Here is a 15,000-nt window from a genome sequence, read left to right on the forward strand (position 1 = left end):
TTCTCCCGGGATGGTAGTCTGGGGAAGCAGGTGGGAACATCAGAGCCGCTCTGCAGACTTCTCTCGGCAGATCTCCGAGGTGGGTAAACGGGGCCGAGAGGGAGAGAGGAGTGGGTTAGCTCAGAGTACAATGGGGAAAACAGAGCAGGTGCAGGAGAGGTGACTAGTCCCAAAAACAGAGTTATCAAGGTGACAGAAAGAATCTTCGGTGTATATACACACTGTGAGTAAACGTCCCAAACACAATCCAAGTGAATAAAATCTCTTCGGTGTGAAAACACACAGTGAGGCGATGTAAAGGCCAAAATATTATCCCAATGAAAACAATCCAAAAATGGCTAAAACGCTGGGTGAGTGACTGTCTGATAAAAGCTGGAAATCTTCAGTGTTTTAAAACACACGAAAAACGGAATTGGATCAAAGACAGTCATAAAAAACTCACCCAGGCGTTGTGCGTAAAGAGCGTTGGAACAGAACGGGGCGAGAGCGTCGCCACCGGGGAACCGGTTGTCCAAGCGGAGGTCAGAGTGGTGCGCGACTGCTTGGAGTACGCGCCGGTACGAAGGGCGCATCAGGCGCGGAGGTCTGAGTGGTGCGCGACTGCTTGGAGTGCGCGCCGGTACAGAGGGCGCATCTGGAGTGCGTCTGCGCGGAAGAGCGTGCCAGGCTCGGAGGTCTGGATGGTGAAGATCTGGATGCGCGCCTGGAGTGAAGAGCGCATCTGCTGCGTGGAGGTCTGGATGCGCGCCTGGTTGGAGTGCGCGCCGGTACGGAGGACGCATCTGGAGTGCGTCTGCGCGGAAGAGCGCGCCAGGCTCGGAGGTCTGGATGAGCGCCAGGACGTCTGCTGCGCGGGGGTCTGAAGTGGAACACTGGGAAGCCTCCCGTGGAAGTCTAGAGAGCGCAGTCCAGTGTCTACCTCAGGCAACGGCGACAGGAGGCGAAGGCTGGAGCGCATGTCACGCCGGAGATGAAAACAGCATAAACAGACAGAGGACCTCCCGAAGGAGTCCTGGTGATAGAGAATATGATACCGAAAGAAACGGCATGTTACGGCACGACCCGACGAGGGACAGAGGGGAAGAGCCAGGTACTTAAAGCCCACAGGGGTGCTAATTAGAATACACATCAGGTGCGGGAGGTAATTGATACTTGAAACTAAAAGTGTGTGTTTGGCACAAGACCAATCAAACACATAATGACAGGTAGACCAAGGGTGTGGCTGCTGAGAGCAAACGAACGCGAGGGTGGGGGCTAGTGAGGTGAGGAGAATGCAATTGATAACCAGTAGGCTTAAAGGAACAGAGCGAGTAGGTGAGCAACAGGCTTAAAGGAACAGAGCGAGTAGGTGAGCAGCGGACAAAACCTCACAGTAAGTGGTTGCCGATACGGCTGTGGGGGTGCTAGAGACATGATTCGAATAGACGTTTATGCGCCTCAATCTCCTGAACACGACGTGACCCATTCCTAATCGATCAGAACTAAATCGGCAGAGAAAAAGCCCATTTTAAAGCACCTATTCCGCATGCACATGCGCAGAGTGCCCATGGAGTCTGGACGACGCGAGATGACGCACGAATGAATGTGGACTGTTCCATCAGAGGGTGGAGCTTTGGTGGTAATGTGAGTGGCTATACCGCTGCACTTAAATATAAACATTAGTCTACCTGGAGACTCAATGAGGTAATTGTAGATGTCGCCATAAGACGCGTCTGGCCATTTAGTGGGATAATTTTTTCATTATCCTGTTCGGCTGAAAGGACACTGGCCATAGATAAGAGAACTTTTTGGATGGATAGATAGCACTCCAATGTCGCTTAGTATTTTCTGTTGAAAATGTTTTTTATCACAGTTTGTAGGAAAACATGTTACAGATAGATCAAAGTAACCCATAACTAACTGAAAGTAATAAAAAATGTGTAATCCAGCGTATAAACTCTGAACACTGAACGCCATTGCCTATACTCTAAAGCTCTGTTAAGCATATTATAGAAATTCTTAATGTTGCCTATACTCAATTTATATATATATATATATATGTATATATATATATATATATATATATATATATATATATATATATATATATATATATATATATATATATATATATATATATATATATATATATATATATATATATATATATATATATATATATATATATATATAAATATATAAATATATATATTTATATATAATAAATTTACTGTTACATTTGCACTCTGGTTAGATGCCAAACTTATTTGCATTGTACTGTACTTGTGCTGTATACAATGACAATACATTTGAATCGAATCAAATCAAATCATGTTATTAATCACAAGTGTATATATTCATTTATTTATCTTTGAACAGGTTCTAACGGGGTTGACTCCATTTGAAATGGGTCACATAGCAATAACTGGTGACATGTCTAAAGTTACCTTCCCACCTCTGGAGACAGACACAGCTAGCCAGCTGGAGGCCTCAGAGGGGGTTCTAACCCAATTATACTGACCTTATTCATTACTGTACGCCATGCTGATGCTCTGGATGGAGGATGGCTGTGTTTGTCAGCCAATAGGATGTGTGCGTGCGTGCGTGTGCATGCATACATACTTTAGTGAGTTGCCTGCCTTTCAACCTTCTTTACTGAAGATAATAAATACTTTGGGGAGTGGACTCACTGACTATAAACACACCCAAGGCACAGATACCCTCTGATTCTCTAGTGCCTTTTACAGATCAGGCATTATTTGCTTCGTATGGTAATTCTGAATTGAATAGAAACACTGTCAAGGCCTGAGGCAATTTTCCCTGTATAGTGACTTTATCCTCGTCGTCATTTCTGTGAGAAGTACCTATTCATAATAATTCATAGCACGTAATGAGACCTTCATCATGACAAGTATTCTGAGGAGATGGTTCAGAGAATACTGAAGAATCCTTCCCGATTGTTAATATCCTCCAGTCTCTTATCTAACCAGACAGCTTGCCCAAGAACACATTCTTCCCTTCTTCACATTCTTCACAGAGGCACGCTGGGCTACTGTGGAGCAGAGTCAGATGCTAAGTTGCCCAACACAATCATATTACAATAACATCCTATAATATCATTGACCGCTGAGTAGCTCCTTATCAGCAGTCAGGGGCTCAGTGCCTTGCTCAAGGTGTCATGCACCTCCAAGCCTCCAGGCTTCCCGTCTTCTGTAACCCTTGTTTTTACTCACTTTATTCCGGCCTAGCTACTCCCCCTCTCTCTCTCTCTCTCTCTCCTAGTAGTACAGGATGGGGTGCAGGTGTGTGAAGACCAGAGGAGCAGCTGGTTGACATGTACCGGCTGATTGCCCTTCCTATTTAGACCTGGCTCAGATGTAGGCACGTGCAGAGGGGGGGGGGGGGGGGGGGGGGGCTTTGGGTGGCCAAGCACTTGCCCATGTGCCCCTTGATGACCAAAGTGCCCTTTTATTATTATATATATAATAATAATATTTTGTATTATTATTATATATTTTTTTTAAGGGCAATGCCCATGGTCCTAATAAAGAATAATTTTAACAATTATTTGAATATAAATATTTTAAAGGGGACATGCATTGCTATTCCTAGCACTATTTGGGCAACTTTACACAATTCCTGTGAGTCTATTGAACACATCTGTAAGGTATTCTTTTAAAAAAATGCATTGTTTTATATTTCTAATCAAGTACTCAAAAGTAGGGCTCTTTTGTTTTTCTTTTTTTCCCCAAACAATTCATTATGAGGCTTACCAAGACAGTATTTGAGTTTGCAAGATAACATTAAAGACAAAATAAAATACCCATGCATTTAGCATTTTTATATTATATATTAGATTTAGATTATTGGATTATTAGATTATATATTGCATATATTTAGCAATGAGATATTATATGATTTAGATATGAAATATGATGAATTGAAAATGGGGGACCCTGATATAAACAAGACAAAAGTCTTTCTCTGGTCTGCATCCCCTTAACAATTGTATGTATTGAGCTGTACTGTACCCATTCTGCAATATGTTAATAAAGTTTTAAATCAATCAATCAATCAATCAATCAACCAATCAATCAATCATTCAATCAATAAATAGCATTTTAGCATTTTTATGAAACTACTGTATATTTGTATGTCTCTAAATGTTTTGATGAATTGAACATGGAGGACCCTTATGTAAAAAAGCCGAAAGTCTTTTTCTGGTCTTCATCCTCTGAGCAGGTCCTGCATTATTATATTATTATCCTCCAGTCCACTGTTGTATTGAGCTGTACTGTATTGTACCCATTCTGCAATCTGTTAATAAAGTTTTCATTCATTCATTCGGACGGAAAACAGAATTATTTTGATTGACAGTCGAGTCTGCAAATTACGTCACACCGCTTGCACCCACCCTGCTGTTCTTAGCACCAATCGGCAAGCGCATATTCGTTTTTTTTCTTCCAGAATGTCCTCCATTGATTTTGACGAGTGCTCACAACAAAGCTACTAACGTTAGCTCCCCGCGGCCGACGAGTAGATTACCAGTGCTCCGCAGGATGATTAAACGAGGCATAATGATTTTACTGCAACGAATGTTATAATAAAAGCCTTTCCATACATCTGTCTGATTGAAAACTTTATTAACAGACCGCAGAATGGGCACAACTCAGCACGGGCTGAGATATGAACGAGTAATGCTTGCTATCTATCTAGGTCGTCCTCGGACGTTGCTATGTTCGGGTAAATACGCTGATGTTATTGAACGTGTAACTATATAACGTTAATGCCACAAAACGAATGCCTTTGTTAATCATAAGTAGTAACTTTGATGCAGTAGTGTGTGTGTGGGAGCGGCGTTGTTCAAAAGTTTGAACGTGTTGGGCAAAACATCACAATATCCACGATACGTTTAAAAAGTGTATCGTTAATGAACTGTACCGGATATTTATATAATATCGTCATATCGCCCAGCCCTACTCAAAAGCCACATGTTTCTCCCTTTGGATTTCAGGCTGTGTTGGCCTGGCTCCGCCATAAGCACTTTGAGTGACAGTCATCCACACAGTCTGCGACTGGCACAGAGAAAGAGATAGAGAGAGAGAGGGAGAGGGGGGGGGGGACACGGAGCATAAAGTTAGAGTAGAGTGCTTCTCGATGAACTCCCCCAACGCAATAATATGATAACAACAACCATTGCATGGATTCAAACTGGTTGACAACTGCACAATTTGCATAGCCAGACCTCTCAGTGGGCACACATTTCACATGAGATAGAAGACTGTGATAGATTTAGACTACAGTTAGTGAGCCTCCTGAGGCATACCCTAACCCTAACCAGAGATACTGTGCAAGTACTCCACCTATAGGTTAAAATGCATACATTAGCATACATTTCTAATGGAGAATATAGGACTATTTTGAATCTTTTGAAGCAGAGTGGGCGAGCCAGCCTCCGCAAATATTGAATCAGTTGTTCATGGTTGAATTTCTGTCTGACTATACAGCATGGGATTAACTACCAGCACACCACACACAGAATTTACAAGATGTACAGTAAGCGGTGAACGTGCTGTGACATGATGCAGATTCAGCGAGACAGGCACAGTACAACGTCTATACAGTACGGGCGCACTGCATACTGTGACGCAGACCCACGTGGTGGACCCAGGTTACTCAGGTTAGCCTCCCGCTCCCGTTCTCCCTCTCCTCTGTCGGTCATGTCCTCCCCACATCTTCTCCCGTTCTCCCTCTCCTCTGTCGGTCATGTCCTCCCCCACATCTTCTCCCGTTCTCCCTCTCCTCTGTCGGTCATGTCCTCCCCCACATCTTCTCCCGTTCTCCCTCTCCTCTGTCGGTCATGTCCTCCCCCACATCCTCTCCCGTTCTCCCTCTCCTCTGTCGGTCATGTCCTCCCCCACATCTTCTCCCGTTCTCCCTCTCCTCTGTCGGTCATGTCCTCCCCACATCTTCTCCCGTTCTCCCTCTCCTCTGTCGGTCATGTCCTCCCCCACATCTTCTCCCGTTCTCCCTCTCCTCTGTCGGTCATGTCCTCCCCCACATCTTCTCCCGTTCTCCCTCTCCTCTGTCGGTCATGTCCACCCCCACATCTTCTCCCGTTCTCCCTCTCCTCTGTCGGTCATGTCCTCCCCCACATCTTCTCCCGTTCTCCCTCTCCCTGGCTCAGATGTAGGCACGTGCAGAGGGGGGGGGGGGGGGGGGGGGGGGGGGGGGGCTTTGGGTGGCCAAGCACTTGCCCATGTGCCCTTGATGACCAAAGTGCCCTTTTATTATTATATATATAATAATAATATTTTGTATTATTATTATATTTTTTTTTAAGGGCAATGCCCATGGTCCTAATAAAGAATAATTTTAACAATTATTTGAATATAAATATTTTAAAGGGGACATGCATTGCTATTCCTAGCACTATTTGGGCAACTTTACACAATTCCTGTGAGTCTATTGAACACATCTGTAAGGTATTCTTTTAAAAAAATGCATTGTTTTATATTTCTAATCAAGTACTCAAAAGTAGGGCTCTTTTGTTTTTCTTTTTTCCCCAAACAATTCATTATGAGGCTTACCAAGACAGTATTTGAGTTTGCAAGATAACATTAAAGACAAAATAAAATACCCATGCATTTAGCATTTTTATATTATATATTAGATTTAGATTATTGGATTATTAGATTATATATTGCATATATTTAGCAATGAGATATTATATGATTTAGATATGAAATATGATGAATTGAAAATGGGGGACCCTGATATAAACAAGACAAAAGTCTTTCTCTGGTCTGCATCCCTTAACAATTGTATGTATTGAGCTGTACTGTACCCATTCTGCAATATGTTAATAAAGTTTTAAATCAATCAATCAATCAATCAATCAATCAACCAATCAATCAATCATTCAATCAATAAATAGCATTTTAGCATTTTTATGAAACTACTGTATATTTGTATGTCTCTAAATGTTTTGATGAATTGAACATGGAGGACCCTTATGTAAAAAAGCCGAAAGTCTTTTTCTGGTCTTCATCCTCTGAGCAGGTCCTGCATTATTATATTATTATCCTCCAGTCCACTGTTGTATTGAGCTGTACTGTATTGTACCCATTCTGCAATCTGTTAATAAAGTTTTCATTCATTCATTCGGACGGAAAACAGAATTATTTTGATTGACAGTCGAGTCTGCAAATTACGTCACACCGCTTGCACCCACCCTGCTGTTCTTAGCACCAATCGGCAAGCGCATATTCGTTTTTTTTCTTCCAGAATGTCCTCCATTGATTTTGACGAGTGCTCACAACAAAGCTACTAACGTTAGCTCCCCGCGGCCGACGAGTAGATTACCAGTGCTCCGCAGGATGATTAAACGAGGCATAATGATTTTACTGCAACAAATGTTATAATAAAAGCCTTTCCATACATCTGTCTGATTGAAAACTTTATTAACAGACCGCAGAATGGGCACAACTCAGCACGGGCTGAGATATGAACGAGTAATGCTTGCTATCTATCTAGGTCGTCCTCGGACGTTGCTATGTTCGGGTAAATACGCTGATGTTATTGAACGTGTAACTATATAACGTTAATGCCACAAAACGAATGCCTTTGTTAATCATAAGTAGTAACTTTGATGCAGTAGTGTGTGTGTGGGAGCGGCGTTGTTCAAAAGTTTGAACGTGTTGGGCAAAACATCACAATATCCACGATACGTTTAAAAAGTGTATCGTTAATGAACTGTACCGGATATTTATATAATATCGTCATATCGCCCAGCCCTACTCAAAAGCCACATGTTTCTCCCTTTGGATTTCAGGCTGTGTTGGCCTGGCTCCGCCCATAAGCACTTTGAGTGACAGTCATCCACACAGTCTGCGACTGGCACAGAGAAAGAGATAGAGAGAGAGAGGGAGAGGGGGGGGGGGGACACGGAGCATAAAGTTAGAGTAGAGTGCTTCTCGATGAACTCCCCCAACGCAATAATATGATAACAACAACCATTGCATGGATTCAAACTGGTTGACAACTGCACAATTTGCATAGCCAGACCTCTCAGTGGGCACACATTTCACATGAGATAGAAGACTGTGATAGATTTAGACTACAGTTAGTGAGCCTCCTGAGGCATACCCTAACCCTAACCAGAGATACTGTGCAAGTACTACACCTATAGGTTAAAATGCATACATTAGCATACATTTCTAATGGAGAATATAGGACTATTTTGAATCTTTTGAAGCAGAGTGGGCGAGCCAGCCTCCGCAAATATTGAATCAGTTGTTCATGGTTGAATTTCTGTCTGACTATACAGCATGGGATTAACTACCAGCACACCACACACAGAATTTACAAGATGTACAGTAAGCGGTGAACGTGCTGTGACATGATGCAGATTCAGCGAGACAGGCACAGTACAACGTCTATACAGTACGGGCGCACTGCATACTGTGACGCAGACCCACGTGGTGGACCCGGGTTAGCCTCCCGCTCCCGTTCTCCCTCTCCTCTGTCGGTCATGTCCTCCCCCACATCTTCTCCCGTTCTCCCTCTCCTCTGTCGGTCATGTCCTCCCCCACATCTTCTCCCGTTCTCCCTCTCCTCTGTCGGTCATGTCCTCCCCCACATCTTCTCCCGTTCTCCCTCTCCTCTGTCGGTCATGTCCTCCCCCACATCCTCTCCCGTTCTCCCTCTCCTCTGTCGGTCATGTCCTCCCCCACATCTTCTCCCGTTCTCCCTCTCCTCTGTCCGTCATGTCCTCCCCCACATCTTCTCCCGTTCTCCCTCTCCTCTGTCGGTCATGTCCTCCCCCACATCTTCTCCCGTTCTCCCTCTCCTCTGTCGGTCATGTCCTCCCCCACATCTTCTCCCGTTCTCCCTCTCCTCTGTCGGTCATGTCCACCCCCACATCTTCTCCCGTTCTCCCTCTCCTCTGTCGGTCATGTCCTCCCCCACATCTTCTCCCGTTCTCCCTCTCCCCTGTCGGTCATGTCCTCCCCCACATCTTCTCCCGTTCTCCCTCTCCCCTGTCGGTCATGTCCTCCCCCACATCTTCTCCCGTTCTCCCTCTCCTCTGTCGGTCATGTCCTCCCCACATCTTCTCCCATTCTCCCTCTCCTCTGTCGGTCATGTCCTCCCCCACATCTTCTCCCGTTCTCCCTCTCCTCTGTCGGTCATGTCTGACCAATAAAGCTGAAAAAATGCTAAAAATGTATCTTAAAAAAAAATGTATAAAGAAAAGGTCAACAATGAAAAAGCAAATATCTTCCTTTGACGACGAGGAGGTATGGCTGTGGCATTTTCACTGACCAAACAAACTGTTTATATTCAAAAGGAAAGGCACTAGGACTGACAAGACAACAACTAAATTGGTGTTCTAGAGTCCCATGTCAGCCCATTGATTTAAGATATTCCTTTATTGATCCCGTTGGGGAAATGCAGGCATCATAGCAGCATGGGGCACACAGGATCATCCCTAAGTTCCCCGGGTCCTTTGTTCCCCGCTTGATTGATTAATTGATTGACATTTTTATTTTATTTTTATTATTTTAGTAATTATTAATGTCCGCCTTGTTTCGAACTGGTTAAGCTTAGGCCCTCTTTCGAAGTGATGCTCTAAACAAAATTCCGTTGTACCAATAATGACAATAAAGATTCTATTCTATTCTATGGGGGAAGGGGGAGGGGAGGTACAGGTATGGGCGTGGTAATAGTAGAAAAACATACATAGGTAATACAATTATAGTAAAGATAAAAATAAGCAATAATCTGAATATGTGAGGGCTGCGGCTGTTTGGGTCAAATAATAGGGACCTTTTAAGTTATTCGTATAACAAATAACCACTAAACTGCTTACCACATTGGGCGCCAGCCATTAGCCTGGTCCTTGTGGCTAACGCGGCACGTTTCCATAGCCTATTTCACTGTGCGTCACTATGTATGGAGAGCTATATCTATATTCTATATTATAGCTATGGAGACAATACTATAGTCATTTGACAGTGACTTTCTTCCGTCGAACATGCAAAAAAGAGAAAGAATTCATGCATACGTTTGCGCGTTATCCCGTGGTGAATCATCCTGAAAAGCTGAGTTATAGGGCGCTACGTGTATTCTACTATAAGCATTGGTGTTTCTTGCCTGGACACTAAGGCTGTCCCCGAAGCCTGTTTTTGGGATTCGAACTTCGTCAGGATTTTTCGAACGGACGTTCGAACCTTCGTTTTTTAATAAACAAATGTTCTATTTTTTTTTATTTCTACATTTTATTTTTTTATAATCTAAAAAAAATAAATTATATCCTCAAACTATATCCTCATTTTGAATAAAGTGATTAATATGATTAAATGAGACGTTTTTTTTTTTTATTAAATCAACTTTCCAGCCCCAGACCCAGCCCAGGGAGAAACCCCACCCCAACTAAATCAATTTTCTTTAATGAAAGAGTCAAGTCAAGAGTTTTATTTGTCACGGCATACAAGCATACAGTAAAATGTGGGTGGTCATGCCTGCAGCGATTGTGCAATAATACAAGTAATGAAAATAAGAATAAGACATAACAGGTATAATGTACATAAAGTTTACAAAAAGCATGGTAAAGACATGCTAAGGTCCTGCGATAGTGCAATACAGTGTTAGCTACGGATGAGGCACTGGGTCTTATGTACACTACTATACAATACTATACAATATACAGGTATACTATATCCTTATGCTATCTTGCTATATCCATCTATTTACTATACAAGAACCACTCCAGTTTTTTTTTTTTTTTGTGACCTTTTCATTGTGTAAAGTGACCGTTGACTGTGTGCGTGTGCAGCATGTGTGTGTTCGTGCTAAAGTGTCTGTTAGTGTGTGAGCGTATACAGTGTGTGTTGTGTGTGTGCTCATGTGTGCTTGTGTGTGGAGAGTTCAGTGTTCAAGACTCTGATGGCCAGGGGGAAGAAGCTGAGCCGAAGTCTCTCTGTCCTAGTTACTGGTGTGCGCAGGCGTTTGCCTGACCGCAGCAGCTTGAACAGGCTGTTGTTGTGGTGGTGAGGGTCTTTCATTATTATGTTAAACCCAGTTACAGTGGGTGACAATATTGTCACGAGGAAAGAAGATATTACCTACCTGGGTTTCATCCTAGAGGCAAATCTTTCCTGTGACAAAATGGCATCCAATGTAATAAAAAAAGTCAACCAACGAACTCGATTCTTGTACCGGATCTCCTCACTGGTAAACAAGAATACCCTGAAGACTCTGGCAGGAGCACTCATTCAAGGGTACTACGACTATGCTTGCACCTCATGGTACCAAAGCACCTCAAAGGCGCTAAAAACAAAATTACAAACATCTCAAAACAAACTGGTCAGACTACTGCTTGACCTTACTCTTAGAACCCACCTCACCCCTGCCCACTTTGACAACTTAGGATGGCTTAGAGTACAGCAACTTGCAATGGGCCTGGTCTACAAGATACACTACACGACCAAGGTACCCATGTACATGTCAAAATACTTCCCAAAGGTCAGTGAATACCACGATCACAACACCAGAGGGAGCTCCACAAATCATGTTAAACCCAGATTCGGCTCAAACAAGGGACTAAACACGTTTCGCAATTATGCCACATCAATGTGGAACGCCCTACCCAAAGCTGTAAAGGAATGTGAATCACTACCCACTTTCAAAAACACTCTCAAAAAACACCTACGGGAGACTGCAATTCGAAACTGGCCCCTGTAAATGTCCTAACACAACCCCCTCCAATGTACAGTAAATTACCAAGTATGGTCTTGTCAATATTCCAATGTACAGTTTTGTTTGTACAGTTGTACAGTGTACAGTGTCCCCCACCCACCCCTCCTACCCAACCCCCCCCCCCCCCCGCTCCTACCCAACCCCCCCCCCCCCCCCCCCCCCCCACCCACCCACCCAACCACCTCCAATGTACAGTCCCCCCCCCACCTACCCAATCCAATGTACAGTTTCTACGGCAAATGTATATACTTTTTTTCTGGGCTCTCTTTGTATCACAAACAGTACTGTATTTACAAATATGGTATGTCATAAATATATAGATGTAGCAGTACTGTCTATCTGTATGTCATGTATGTCATATATGTTACAATGAATTGAAAATGGGGGACCCTGATGTAAACAAGACGAAAGTCTTTCTCTGGTCTGCATCCCCTTAACAATTGTATGCATTGAGCTGTACTGTACTGTACCCATTCTGCAATCTGTTAATAAAGTTTTCAATCAATCAATCAATGCAGGCTCTGGATTTGCACCTCTTGTTATATAAGACCTCCAGGGGTGGTAGTGCAATACCCGTAGTACGCTCAGCTGAGCGCACCACTCACTGTAGGGCCTTCTTGTCCTGTGCCTTGCTGTTTCCATACCAGGCAGTGATGTTTCCAGTCAAGATGCTCTCTACAGCTCCGGAGGAGAAGGACTGGAGTATCTTCCCCGTTACTCTGAACTTCCTTAACTGTCTCAGGTGGTAGAGGTGCTGCTTCACCTTTTTTACGACTGAGTCTATGTATGTTGTCCATGTCAGTGTGACGGATCGTATTGGTCTGCGTTGTGTTTTAAAATCTGATGTCCCGAGGGGGAGTCGAACAGGGGAGCTCCTGCTCCGCGGGCGACGACATGTGAAGTGAATCCACTGCTATGTACCGTACCTATGCGCCTGTTAACCCTGTTATGAGGAAGTGAGTTTAACTTACCAGCCCGTAATGCCACAGTCACTTGTCAACACCCCTGTTTCTGTGACTGTGGATATACTCACGGGCTTCCCCGTTACACTCACCTCCCTAAACTCACGCCACCTCAGAACATCCGGGTCACGGCACCACTGTGACGGATCGTATTGGTCTGCGTTGTGTTTTAAAATCTGATGTCCCGAGGGGGAGTCGAACAGGGGAGCTCCTGCTCTCTGCGGGCGACGTCATAGGCCGCTGCACTAAGAAGTGAATCCACTGCTATGTACCGTACCTATGCGCCTGTTAACCCTGTTATGAGGAAGTGAGTTTAACTTACCAGCCCGTAATGCCACAGTCACTTGTCAACACCCCTGTTTCTGTGACTGTGGATATACTCACGGGCTTCCCCGTTACATCAGGTCCTCTGAGATGTGGACCCCCAGGAACTTAAAGCTGCTCACCCTGTCCACGGTAGCCCCGTTTATCCACAGTGGTGTGTGTGTCCCCTGCTGTCTTCTCCTAAAATCCACGATCAGCTCCTTGGTTTTACCAATGTTCAGGAGCAGGCTGTTGTCCTGACACCAGCGTGCCAGTACATCAACCTCCTCCCGGTAGGCCTTCTTGTCGTTGTCAGAGATCAGCCCCACCACCACTGTGTCGTCCGCAAACTTCACTATGGAGTTGGAGCTGAACCTGGCCACACAGTCATGTGTGTAGAGTGAATACAGCAGGGGGCTCAAAACACAGCCCTGGGGGGAACCGATACTCAGGGTGATGGTGTTGGAGGTCTGAACCCCCACCCTGACCGCCTGAGGCCTTTCACTCAGAAAGTCCAGTATCCAGGCGCTCAGAGCGGAGCTCAGACCCAGCTCGATCAGCTTGTCCACCAGTCTGGTGGGGACTATGGTGTTGAACGCTGAGCTATAGTCAATGAACAACAGTCTCACATAGCCCCCCTTCTGGCTGTCTAGGTGAGAGAGGGTGTTGTGTAGTACCTGAGAGACCGCATCGTCAGTGGACCAGTTTGACCTGTATGCAAATTGCAAAGGGTCCATATCACTGGGGAGGGAGGCACAAATGTAATCCTTATCCAGCCTCTCAAAACATTTCATGACCACAGAGGTGAGTGCCACCGGTCTGTAGTCATTAAGACCTGCTGGGGAGGATTTTTTTGGTACCGGGATTATAGTGGACACCTTGAAGCAGGCAGGGACCACGGACTCAGCCAGGGATAGATTGAACATGGTGGTGAACACTGGGGCTAGCTGGTTAGCACAGGACTTAAGTATCCGTCATGTTATCCCATCTGGGCCAGCTGCTTTCCTGGTCTTCACCCGCATAAATGCTCTTCTCACACTGTGTTCCGTCAATGAGAGAGTGCTCCCCCCCCCCCGCAGATGCCCCCCCCCCCCCCCCCCCCCCCTCCACACCGGCCCGTGCGTCAGTGACGTCGTTAGCCGGTGAGCTAGCGTCGCCACTGTTTGCACCGAACTGCGCATAAAAGGAGTTGAGTTGATCCGCGAGAGAGGCGTCGGCACTCCCCATTAAGGGGGCGCTGACTTTGTAGTCAGTTATCATCCGTAGTCCTCGCCATAAACCTCTTGTGTCGTTCTGGGCCATTTGTGCCTCCATCTTGCCAGCGTATGTCCTCTTAGCAAGCTTTACGGCCTTGCGCAGAGTATAGACTGTAGCCTTATACTCATCCATATTTCCTGACACTCTGCCTAGGTTATAAGCAGTGGTGCGAGCATTCAGGGCCACTCGGATAGTATTGTCAACCCACGGTTTCTGGTTCGGGAAGATCCGAACCATCTTCGTGGGTACAATGCTATCGGCTAGTGTTGTTATGAAACTGACAACAACATCAGCAAAGTCACTGACGTCACTGGAGCTCGCCTGAAGCATCCCCCCCCCCTGAATATAATTCATCAGTTTCAAAACAGAATGACAGAAGGTTTAAACAGAATGAATAGAAAAAAATATATATATTAAAAAAAAATAAAAAATAAAAGAAATTATAAAAAATTTGAAATTCAAATGTTGAATTAGAATTTGAATGCCAACGTAACGAACGAAGGTTCGAACGTTCGAATGTTTGGGCTCAGCCCTACTGGACACGCTACTATTTCCAAATCAAATGTATATAATAGGTATTATGTTTCATCAGAATGCATGAAAGGGGGGGGGGGGGGGGGGGGGGGGTCGTTTTTATGCTTGAATGGCCAGTAACGGCATTCGTGTTGAACACTACAGCTGGATCGATATGAAAACATTATTGGATCAAGCTGAAATTGATGTCAGATAGTCCTTACCT

General features: G+C 44.6%; 1 protein-coding gene across 1 annotated transcript in view; it reads right to left on the reverse strand.

Annotated features, from left to right (window-relative positions):
* The window catches only part of syt9b (synaptotagmin IXb), a gene marked incomplete at its 5' end in the record, with an annotated part of 183,171 nt that overhangs the window by 97,667 nt on the left and 70,504 nt on the right, over positions 1-15,000 (reverse strand).

This window comes from Notolepis coatsorum, assembly GCF_963971535.1.
Source record: "Notolepis coatsorum genome assembly, chromosome: 6".
NCBI classification, from domain to species: Eukaryota; Metazoa; Chordata; class Actinopteri; order Aulopiformes; family Paralepididae; genus Notolepis; species Notolepis coatsorum.